This window comes from Leopardus geoffroyi, chromosome C2, assembly GCF_018350155.1.
Source record: "Leopardus geoffroyi isolate Oge1 chromosome C2, O.geoffroyi_Oge1_pat1.0, whole genome shotgun sequence".
NCBI lineage: Eukaryota > Metazoa > Chordata > Mammalia > Carnivora > Felidae > Leopardus > Leopardus geoffroyi.
In genome coordinates this window covers 95,609,306-95,621,310 of record NC_059333.1, presented here as the reverse complement: position 1 = coordinate 95,621,310, position 12,005 = coordinate 95,609,306, and the positions used below count along the sequence as shown (strand labels likewise).

Genomic DNA, 12,005 nt, shown 5'->3' with positions numbered 1-12,005 from the left:
TAAAGCATGGGGACAGGATCTGTGGGCAGAAATTGCTGCCCTGGGATTGTGAGAAGTGACTGATTATATACTTGAGAGTTGAGGGAGGTAAAGGTAAGGGGAAGTTTCCAGAAGGATTTTCCTGTGCTAAAGAAAACTCACAGGATCTTGGAAGCCTGGCTACTGTCAAGTTAAATTTATTTTTCCCTTGTTAATACACTTGGGAGTTCCTGGAGGAGTGTCCTACTCTGCCTGTCTCAAGTATTTGTCAATGGGCTGCAGTTATAAGGAAATTTAATTTTATCTATCATTTCCTTCTGCGTTTGTTTCCCCCATCATTCAGACTCATGAATTTGGGCAAATTTCAGAACTGAAATATTTGAAAAGAGAGAGTAAAAAGATTTTTGTTGTTGATGTTGTTGTCATTGCTATTTTCCAACAAAGCACAAGACATTTTGTATCCAGTACTCTTGAGGCATTTATTTTACTCAAATAAATAAAAGTAAAGGGAGTCAGTACACCCATAAAAGACATAAAAAAGTAATATTTCAATTAGAGATGCTAAATTGAACATATGTATTTAAGTCCATTTTCTCCCCAAATCCCACTAAAACATCAATAAGGTGATTTTTTAAAAATGTTTATTTTTGAAAGAGAGAGAGAGCAGGGGAGGGGCAGACAGAGGGGAACAGGGGATCTCTGGTGGGCTCTGTGCAACAGAGACCCCCATGTGGGGCTCGAACTCATGAGCCATGAGATCGTGAACTGAGCCGAAGCCAGATGCTTAACTGACTCATCCAACCAGGCACCCCAATAAGGTGATTTTTAAAGCATAAATTCACAAGAAAAAGAAATGGAGGAGAAGACCATGGCAACGACATTTTGGTAACCGGGATACTAAAGGAGTGATGGCTGGTAATAGTGGACCAGAGAAAGCTAAATTCTGAGCTGGCAGATAAGAAAAAAATCTGAGCAGAACTGTCGATGAGCTCAGGATTCGATGGCACCATGACTCTAGAAGTGAATAGTATGCGTGTGGTTAAAGACAAGATTCACTGAACGTACACTAAAAAAACAGTTAGATCCTGAGATTCCGGATCCCTCCCCCAATTCAAATGACTGCCATTTGCCTCTCCTCGATCCTGGATGAAGACTGGAGATTTATTCTCTGGATACTATAACAGAGGGTCTTTGGCATGGGGGACTTGAGGATACTGAATATTGCAGTTATTATTGCTGCATAATTACTTCCCTGCCCCTCAAAAAAAACCCTAAGTGGGATAGAACAGCCATTTTATTGTACTTGGATATTCTGTGTCAATTAATCAGACAGTGTATGGCAAGACAGCTTCTTTTCTGCCCTATGTGTCTGGGGTTTCTCAGCTGGGACGACTCAATGATTTGGTGCTGGAATCATCCGAGGTGTCTCCATTCAACATGTCTGGCACTTGATGCCCTTGATTAGGGCCTCAGCTGGGCTCAGTGGCCAGAGTGCCTTTCTGTGGCTCCCAGTGTGGTCTCTGCCTGGGATTGCTTGGGCTTCCTCACGGCATGGTGGCTGGATTCCTAAAGCAAGCATCCATAAGAGCAAGGGAGGAGGATATGGGTTTCTTGCCTAGCCTCTTCCAAGATATGGTATTCCAAAGAATGAACTCTGCCTACAGTGTTGAATTATCCACGCATATCTCAGAACAATAGCCACAAAAAACACATTCTCCATGTCAGGGAATTGAATTTTTCTCAGAGGCTGCTTTGATTTTGAGTCCAACTCTGACAATTAATCCCCATAGAAGCCCCATTTGCCTCCCAAAATTATTTTTGCAGGGACTTCAGCTCATGTTGATTCAGTCATGTTGACTGCCTTTAGAGCTCAATGGGAATAGTTCTTCTGTGTTAAGTTCAATCTTTGAGATGGTTTGATCACTATGTGACTGACATTAATCAGATAAGCATTTACTTTATATCTTTGGTCACTTCATATTTAGGTTGCGAATTTATCACTTAAGTGTCTGCTAAGCCCAACTCTTTACAGAGTGTTCCTGCAATTTGCATATCCTAACTTGAGGTCATTTGAGGTGTCTTAGTTTTGGTGATCTCGGCTCAGGTCCTGATCTCATGGTTTGTGAGATCAAACCCTGCATCTGGCTCAGCAAGGAGCCTGCTTGGCATTCTCTCTCTCTCTCTGCCTCTCCCTCACTTGCTCTCTCTCTCTCTCTCAAAACAAGTAAACTTAAAAAAAAGAGAGAGAGAAAGAAAGTACATAGCAGGAAAGTGAAGTGGTAAAGAAGCTTTGCTTTTTACCCAGCCATCATCTTATGAAATATATTATTTAAAAAATGAACATTATGGAACACTATAAATGTGCTATTTGTATAGAGCCAAATTTAAAGAAATAAACTCCTATGTATATTTTAAGCATCTTATTGACTAAGCCTCATTGATATGTTTCCTAAAATTTCCTGTATCTTTCTATAGACAGAGCCTTGACGTTTTTCTCTCCTTTTTTTGATTTTCCATTGAAGTCTCTAAGCTTATATGAAGCTTAACTCTGCAATGGAGTAACATAGATGTACTTATAGCAATCCACAGTTGCTCTTTGTTATTTTAGTCTTATTGCCATTCATTAAACTGAGGAAGAACTGTGAGCAGAGCGAGAAAAACACAGCATTACTCCTCTCCTCCTTGGAGGGGTGCCTCTCTTCCTTCCACAGAGCAAAACCCAAAAAAGTAACACTGTGGTCACACTATATTCACACAGCAGTATAAAAACCTTTTTTTAATTAGAAAAAAAAAAGTATTCTGGGAAGCTCTCACCTCTCCCCTAAATTAATAAACAACTCTACCCTAGAACCTGAGGTGATATTTTAAACAATTCAATATATGCTGCATCTATGTGGCTCAGCCAGTTGAGTGTCTTGATTTCAGCTCAGGTCATGATCTCACAGTTTATGAGATTTAGCCCCACGTCGGGCTCTGCTCTAACAGTGAGAATCCCTGCTTGGGATTCTCTCTCCCTTTCTCTCTGCCCTTCCCCTGCTCTCTCTCTTTCTCTCTCTTTCTGTCTCTCTCTCCAACTGAACAATTGAACATTAAAAAACCCTCAATAGACTCATAAATATGGAGAACAAACGGAGGGTTACTGGAGGGGGTCTAGGAGGGGGGATGGGCTAAATGGGTAAGGGGCATTAAGGAATCTACTCCTAGACCAATGGAATAGAATAGAAACTCCAGAATTACCCCCCGAAATGTAAGGCCAACTAATCTTTGACAAAGCAGGAAAGAATATCCAATGGAAAAAAGACAGTCTCTTTAACAAATGGTGCTGGGAGAGCTGGACAGCAACATGCAAAAGAATGAAACTAGACGACTTACTTACACCGTTCACAAAAATAAACTCAAAATGGATAAATGACCCAAATGTGAGACAGGAAACCATCAAAACCCTAGAGAAGAAAGCAGGAAAAAACCTCTATGACCTCAGCCGCAGCAATTTCTTACTTGACACATCCCCAAAGGCAAGCAAATTAAAAGCAAAAATGAACTATTGGGACCTCATCAAGATAAAAAGTTTCTGCACTGCAAAGGAAACAATCAACAAAACTAAAAGGCAACCGACGGAATGGGAAAAGATATTTGCAAATGACATATCAGACAAAGGGCTAGTATCCAAAATCTATGAAGAGCTCACCAAACTCCACACCTAAAAAACAAATAATCCAGTGAAGAAATGGGCAGAAAACATGAATAGACACTTCTCTGAAGAAGACATCCAGATGGCCAACAGGCACATGAAAAGATGCTCAACGTCGCTCCTCATCAGGGAAATACAAATCAAAACCACACTCAGATATCCCCTCATGCCAGTCAGAGTGGCTAAAATGAACAAATCAGGAGACTATAGATGCTGGAGAGGATGTGGAGAAACAGGAACCCTCTTGCACTGTTGGTGGGAATGCAAACTGGTGCAGCCACTTGGAAAACAGTGTGGAGGTTCCTCAGAAAATTAAAAATAGATCTACTCTATGACCCAGCAATAGCACTGCTAGAAATTTACCCAAGGGATACAAGAGTGCTGATGCATAGGGACACTTGTACCCCAATGCTTACAGCAGCACTTTCCACAATAGCCAAATTATGGAAAGAGCCTAAATGTCCATCAACTGATGAATGGATAAAGAAATTGTGGTTTATATACTCAACGGAATACTACATGGCAATGGGAAAGAATGATATCTTGCCTTTTGTAGCAATATGGATGGAACTGGAGAGTGATATGCTAAGTGAAATAAGTCATACAGAGAAAGACAGATACCATATGTTTTCACTCCTATGTGGATCTTGAGAAACTTAACAGAAGACCATGGGGGAGGGGAAGGAAAAAAAAAAGGTTAGAGAGGAAGGGAGCCAAAGCATAAGAGACTCTTAAAAACAGAATAAACTGAGGGTTGATGGGGGGTGGGAGGGAGGGGAAAGTGGGTGATGGGCATTGAGGAGGGCACCTGTTGGGATGAACACTGGGTGATGTATGGAAACCAACTGGACAATAAATTTCATATTAAAAAAAAAAAAAAAAGGAATCTACTCCTGAAATCATTTTTGCACTATATGCTAACTAATTTGGATGTAAATTAAAAAAAATTAAATTAAAAAAAACCCTCAATATATATTTACATAATTTGCAAATGAGTTTTCATCCTTACCAAAAATGTTATAAACAGCTGTCAGTTTCAAAGCAAAATAGTTTAAACTTGATTTTTTAAATTTAAAAATGTTATTCAAAGAACTTTATATGTTTTTTTAAAAGCACTTTTTTTATAAACTATTTTTTATGTTTATTTTTATTAAAAATTTTTTTTAATGTTTATCCTTTGAGAGAGAGAGCGTGAGCAGGGGAGGGGCAGAAAGAGAGGGAGACACAGAATCTGAAGCAGGCTTCAGGCTCTGAGCTGTCTGCACAGAGCCTGATGCGGGGCTTGAACTCATAAACCATGAGATCATGACCTGAGCCAAAGTCAGCCGCTCAACCAACTGAGCCACCCAGGTGTTCCTATGTTTGTTTTTATTTTTGAGAGAGAGAGAGAAAGACAAATAGAGCATGAGTGGGGAGGGGCAGAGGGAGAGGAGACACAGGATCCAAGCAGGCTCCAGGCTCTGAGCTGTCAGCACAGGCCCAATGCAGGGCTCAAACTCATGAACCACGAGATCTGAGCCAATGTGGCGCTTAACCAACTGAGCCACCCAGGCACCCCTTAAAAAAGCACTTTTAATCTCATTTTTTATGTATTGCCTCTGCGTGCTGAGTTCTACTTGATTGATGAAACATCCTTCTAGCTTCTACTTTTGCCCCATAGGCCCACCTCCAGCTGCTGGTCTCTTCTGCTTTCCCATTCTGCCACAGGTTATAGGGCCTCTCCTGGATCTTTTCTTCCAATTCCATTTCCATCCCCAGCACCATACAGGTGCACCATACAGGTCAGCTTCCTACTTTCGACAGGGCAGTGATGGAGCCCAAAAGAGAGGATGTACCCCATCAATTATTTCTCCGAGTTGGAATCAGTTGGGAAAGTCTCCTCAGCCTCTCAGCTCATCATTCCCAGTGTAGAGTAAACAGGCTCAGTGGGCACACCTTTGAAAGGGAGAAATAAAGGTGAAGACTTTCTACTTGATCTAATCCAGACTGAGGATGGTGATAAGCAAGGAGCTAGGGCTAAGCACCAATTGTTAGGGGGATACAAAGGGAATAAGAAATTCCCTGGAAATACAAGGGAATAAGCTTCCATTTAATGTGGGTAAAAAACAGGGGCACGCGTGGGTGGCTCAGTCGGTTAAGCATCTGGCTCTTGATTTTGGCTCAGGTCATGATCTCACCATTCGTGAGTTCGAACCCCACATCAGGCTCTGTGCTGACAATGCAGAGTCTGCTTGGCATTCTCTCTCTATCCCTCTCTCTCTGTTCCTCCTGCTTGTGCTCTCTCTCTCTCTCTCAAAGTAAATAAATAAACTTTAAAAAGTTCTAAAAATCAGACTCTTTCAGGAGGAGATGTGATAATGCCAAAGACAGTCCCATTGTTGCCATTTTTTGAGATGTCCTCAGGGACACAGAATAGAGTCCAGGAGACTGTCAAGTTGAGACCAGTTTCTCAATGAGCTTATAGCATGTTAGCAGAAAGAATGTAAATATTAAAACATACCACTTCCCTTCCACCTCACTTGGGAGCCAAATTGCAATCAGGAAAAATATATTCTTATTCTCTGTGCCCAGATGACCTCTCTTATAGTACGGAGATAACTTTGGCCATGGCACACTGTGAAAGAGCACATTTTGCTAAATTGATTGAGACAATCCTCAGTCAATGTTCTCTGCCACTGCCCTCACTGCAGTCTCCTCTGATGCCTGTTGACTTGCCTTTCTTCTCTACCTGGCCATGAACTCTCTGAGGGCAGGCATCATGTCTAACACATTTTACCTCAGTGCCTATGCAGTGGCTGGCCCAAGGCAGGCATGTTTATTAAATCAAAGATTTGATGGGTAAAAATGAAAGAGAATTTGTTTCCTAAGGTCTAAATTTTGAGTAGGCATCTATCTTTGCCACATATAAACTCATTGCATTTTTCCTTTTTCTTTCTTTTCTTTCTTTCTGTCTTTCTTCCTTCCTTTCTTTTCTTTCTTTCTTTCTTTCTTTCTTTCTTTCTTTCTTTCTTTCTTTCTTCTCTTTCTTTCTTTTCTTTCTTCCTTTGAATCTAGAGTCATTGATTTTTTAAAAATATTCCCTCTTCAATTCAGGAGCAGATTCTGCTGTATTTAGGAAGCCATTTCCAGGAATCTATCAAGCCTAACCACGGAGCTGTTAGTCTTTTTTACTTTAGAGTTTGAAGGACTTGTGTGAGGCAGGCCCAATTTACCAAGAGCTGACCCCATTCATTGAACCAGGTGGCCCGAGGAAGAAGAAAGCCAGCAGGAGCCCGGTAAGAAGACTATTGTCTAATACAACAGGAAACTGTGGAATTAAATCTAGACTGGTGAGTGTCAGACTGAGAGTCTGTCCAAGGTTTACATGTCCTTCTCCCTCTCTAGCTGTCAGCTTCTTCGGGCAGGGATCGAGTCTTCTCTGCATTCCCAGGACCTGGTGCAGCTGAAGCAGAAATATCTGGAGATAGGCAGACTAAGAGTGGGAAAGCCCATATGCAGGAATAATGAGAAAGTGGGCCCCCATCAGTGGGGGAGGAAGGGAGGAAGACAACTTTTGCTAAGCACTACCTGTAAGACAGACACTGTGTATCATATTTTTACATATATTGCAGAAGGCCATTATTTCCAAAATTTCTGAGACTTGATTTGTCCTATATTAACAATGTTTCTACAGTTTGAATATCTTAACTCCAAAGAGCAAAATAATAGGCAAATAATTTTCCAGGCCAAAAGATGTGGTAAAAAAATTGTTTTGAAAGAATTTTGTTTTTAAAACTCCTTTATTTCATGTAAATACATCTTGCAAATCAGTTGAAGGATGTAGCACGTATCCATCATTACTTCGCATAGATTAAAAACATCTGGATATAACTGAAAAAGGGGAAAAAAGAGTATCTTGTTAAACTCCTAAATCTTTAGACATGTAAGCACGTATACAAAAGTGATACATTCTACTTAGTTTTTCTCAGAATGAAAATTGGAATTCACGATGCTTACTCATTACCTTAAAACTGGTGCGATACAGGGGCACCTGGGGGACTCAGTCGGTTAAGCAGTTAGGCGTCCGACTTCAGCTCAGGTCATGATCTCACATTTTGTGAGTTCGAGCCCCGCGTCGGGCTCTGTGCTGACAGCTCAGATCCTGGAGCCTGTTTCAGATTCTGTGTCTCCCTCTCTCTCTGCCCCTCCCCGGCTCATGCTCTGTCTCTCTCTCTCAAAAATAAACATTAGGGGCGCCTGGGTGGCGCAGTCGGTTGAGCGTCCGACTTCAGCCAGGTCACGATCTCGCGGTCCGTGAGTTCGAGCCCCGCGTCGGGCTCTGGGCTGATGGCTCAGAGCCTGGAGCCTGTTTCCGATTCTGTGTCTCCCTCTCTCTGCCCCTCCCCCGTTCATGCTCTGTCTCTCTCTGTCCCAAAAATAAATAAACGTTGAAAAAAAAAATTAAAATAAAAAAATAAATAAACATTAAAAAAAATACAAACAAAAAATTTAAAAAACTGGTGTGATATACATATATACAAATATACATATATATGAAAACTTTTTATTCTTTGGAAATGCTTGTTGGTCTGTGGCACATTCTCTCACCTTTGCGAGTTGATATAATTGCATCTGCGAAACAAAAGGTGAGATGACGCGACAGCTTCTTGTAGAAAGTTTCTTGTCCGTCTCCTCTAACAGAACCTTTCCTTTCCAAGCTCCCCTCTCGGCCTGTGCATCTGGAATATTTCCATGAAGTCTATGATGTCCTCACAACGTCACCCAGCCTAGGTGGAGCCATGGTGGCCCATCCATCAGGGTTCCTTCCCCTTCGTCTGTGAGCCATGGCGACATCACTTTGCCGTACGGGAAGCCAAGAATCACAACTATCACACCGGTCCCTGCTGGAGGCCTCCTCTGCTCAGACTCCCCTGAAAATGATCTTCTGTCTTGTCTTCTAATCCTCCTACTAACCACCGCTCTACAGGTGAGGCGCCTGATACTCAAAAGGGTTTAAATACTGTTAATTTGCCTGTCATCACACATGAAGTAGGGACTGGGATCCAGAGGGTTAGGACTTGAATACAAGTCTATCTGCCTGCAAAAGCTCTACTCTCTCTACTTCACTCTGGGAGATTCATTGATGAGAACAACATGAAATTAGGGGAACTACTGGGCAATAGGTATAACTTTAAAACCACAAACTGGAGTATATGGGAGATGTCCCTGCTTCGTTTGTCCATAACTCAAAAGAATTTATTTGACAAGACCTCATTCTGCTGGAGGTAGAACTCTAAGTCAATCCAGGTTGCCTTCCTCCCAATTTCTCTGGCTCTATCCCAGTCCCTGGAAGACTTTGGGGTGCGGGGGGCAGAGGCAGGCATCTGGTTCTTATTTGTTGTCTGCTAGCTCTGGGGCCACTAAGCCATCCATCCTGCTCTCAGGTCATGCCCAGCATTCCTCAGTCTCGTGACAAACACCCTTCATACCTAATAGCTCTCTCTGTTGCTTTTGTGCCCCTCTGGGGACATGATTCTCATCCTGCAGCACCTCTGGGGGTTGTGTGGAATCAGTCTCCATTTCTGGACCATGCTGTGGCTGGTGGATTTTGTGAGGTCCTCTGAGGGAGTGAGAGAATCCCAAGCAGGCTCTCCACTGTCAGCGCAGAGCCCGACGCGGGGTTCGAATGCAGGAACCATTAGATCGTCACCCGAGCCAAAATAAAGAGCCAGATGCTTAACCGACTGAACCACTCAGGCCCTTCTTAAAATGCATATTTTGAAACATGAAATGCTAATAGTATAGACATGCATGTTAAAGACAATTTCCTTTATCCATTGCTGGAAGCAACAAGAGTCCTTCTGCTTACACTTGTGCTTACAGTTCCTGTGACCCTTTAATAGTGATGACTTCTGAGAAGAATCCTCAGAAGAAGGTGGAACTGGAAGGAGAACAGATATGTAGTATCTGGCCAAGGAGGCAAAACTAATGTAAACAGCACAAACTGAGGGGATGGAAACAAAAGGAACTGCGTTTGCTGAGCTCTACTCACCACCCCTTCCCCTCGGGCTGAATGTGTGCCCCCTGCCACCAACACAGGGGTGATTGCATATATACTATTTATTGTGTGCCTGCTGCAAGCAACGCACCATCTTAACAGTTTTAGAAACATCCTTTATAATATTTCCAACAACCTCTGGGAAGAATATCACAATCTCCATTTTCTCAAATATGGAAAGTTAGGATCAAGATTGTGTAAGCAACCAGTCCACGATCATTCAACCATTCCACAGAATCCAAACTCTGGTGTTTCTGTTGGTTAGAAAATGAGGGCAAGGGACAGAAAATGACCTCTCTTATGTGATGGAGAAGTGATTACCAAGCTCCAAAATGCGAGTAAGGAAATGTGTCACTGCAGGAACTTAGAAAGTCCTAATCCATGCTGTGCTGGCTTCTGGTGTGGCCTCCTGCAAGGTAACCTTGTTCTCATCTTGTTTCCTTTAATTATGTATTGAGCTGACAGTAGACTTGCCACTGAATATGGAACAAAAGCTTGGCCTTTCCCTGAAGTTGCAGTTCCCAGGGCAGCAAACTATCACCAAACAGAAATTCCAGCTCAGAGGTGTGCATCTGGCCACGTGCCAGGGGCATCTGCTCCTGTGGAAGGAAGTGTTCCCCGGCTCTAAAGAGGTACAATAGGTTGGCTCAGTTGGCTCTTCTTTGGCTGGAGAGAGCAGATTGCGAACATCTCCCAAGTCTTTTCGATGATGTCCCAAGCGTAGCTTGATACCAGCCATGGTGTAGGTATGTGCACCATGGAAATTAGCAAACACTGTAAGCGAAGGCTTTTATCTTGGAGATCCATTGATTATTGGGCCTTTCCCTGAAGGATCAAAGGCCATTGATTAGATACTGCCATCTGTCCTGCCGTGGCATATACAAGGTGGTCCATGGGTGGTATCAATGGAGTCTACAAAAACATATTGGGGTTTTAGGGAGCTGATAAGTATACCCATTTTCCCCAACCCAGTTCTGAACTAAGTAAAATACAAAGAACAGTCAGATAGATGGAGCCCAATGTATAAGCTCTTTTGCTGGTAAAGGCTAGGTTGGTGAATGTGGTTTAGGTGCAGCAAGAAGGGACTTCCTAATACTATACTCCAGAATCAAGCAGAACTACCCATCTGTCACAAGCTCATCTGGACAACCAAAAGCTTTTCCATATGGAGCTCTCCTCTTGAAAAACTTATAGTACTGAGAATCAGAACAGAATGCCTGATTTCTTTGGGCGGTTGACTCTCTAGAATAAGGGCAGAGGAAAGGACTGAGCTCTCTTTGCCAGGTTTCTGTCACAAAGTCACTGGTAAGAGGAGTCCTCCTCTCTGGGGAGGAATCAGAGAGGGACCAGATAGACAGTAGAAGCATTTCTTGCACTGAGTGCCCACCACATGGAGGGAGATATCAATTAGGGCCTGATAACCATTGTTCTATGAAAACCTAGAGACAACCAAGTGGGAAAGTGATGAAAAATGTAAACTGGATTCTATTTTTCCAGGTTCATAATGTATTGTACAAACTGAGTATCACATGGTGAGTTGACATTAGCTTGTCCAGGCATGGGAACTTAACAGATGAGGTACTGACTGTTTAGAGTTCGTATGTGGCTTTCATAGCTGGAGGTTTTTTAGACCTTAACTTCAAGTATAAAACTACCAAAGCAATGCCGCTGCATGTGGCCAGTACACAATTCATTCTCCCTGTGGGAGTATTGGACTATTTTTTAATACCAGTGAAATGGAATTGGCCATGAGTTTCTGGTACTACCATGATTTCAATCTCACAAAAGACACAGATTCTGCAGCCCATACACAGCTACCTCTTGGCCCAGCTGGAAGAAGCCCTGTAAACTGGATTCTGTGGGTCTCAATATGGACACACTCTGCCTTCCCAGTATTGATGTTTTAAAAAGTATCAGATTGTCCTGCATCTGGAGGAATATATAGTGGTGTTCGTATCACACATACATACATACACACACACACATACACATACACACCCTTCTGGCTATGACATTGCAGATGGAGTCTACAAAAGTGATCGTAATCTATACAAGCTTTTCATTTTTTTATATTTTTAATATGAAATTTATTGTCAAATTGGTTTCCATACAACACCCAGTGCTCATCCCAGCAGGTGCCCTCCTCAATGCCCATCACCCACTTTCCTCTCCCTCCCACCCCCCATCAACCCTCAGTTTATTCTCAGTTTTTAAGAGTCTCCTATGGTTTGCCTCCCTCCCTCTCTAACTTTTTTTTCCCCTTCCCCTCCCCCATGGTCTTCTGTTAAGTTTCTCAAG

General features: G+C 42.4%; 1 pseudogene; it reads right to left on the bottom strand.

The window, feature by feature from the left end:
* Positions 1–11,296: 11,296 nt before the first annotated feature.
* Positions 11,297–11,476, bottom strand: LOC123610362 (annotated as a pseudogene).
* Positions 11,477–12,005: the final 529 nt, after the last annotated feature.